We start from the raw sequence: 292 nt of genomic DNA on the forward strand, positions 1-292 counted from the left end.
AGTTGGTTTTTCATGCATGAAACTAGTATAGATGGAAAGGTTGCATTTTTCTGATAATTTTTCATATATAAATTATTTAAATCTGAGCTACCGTTGAATTGATATGAATTTTTGAAGTTTAAATCAATTTCTGGATTTTCTGAATTATTTTAATTCCAGAAAATAAATAATTGTGTCAGCATGACGTCATCATTGCATCAGCGGTCAACGCGGCTGGTCCGGGTCAAACCTGACGTGTGGGACCCACACGTCAGTGACAGGGGGTTAACAGGGGTTAGTTTAATTTAATTAA

The sequence above is a fragment of the Triticum aestivum genome, chromosome 1A, assembly GCF_018294505.1.
Source record: "Triticum aestivum cultivar Chinese Spring chromosome 1A, IWGSC CS RefSeq v2.1, whole genome shotgun sequence".
Taxonomy (NCBI): domain Eukaryota; kingdom Viridiplantae; phylum Streptophyta; class Magnoliopsida; order Poales; family Poaceae; genus Triticum; species Triticum aestivum.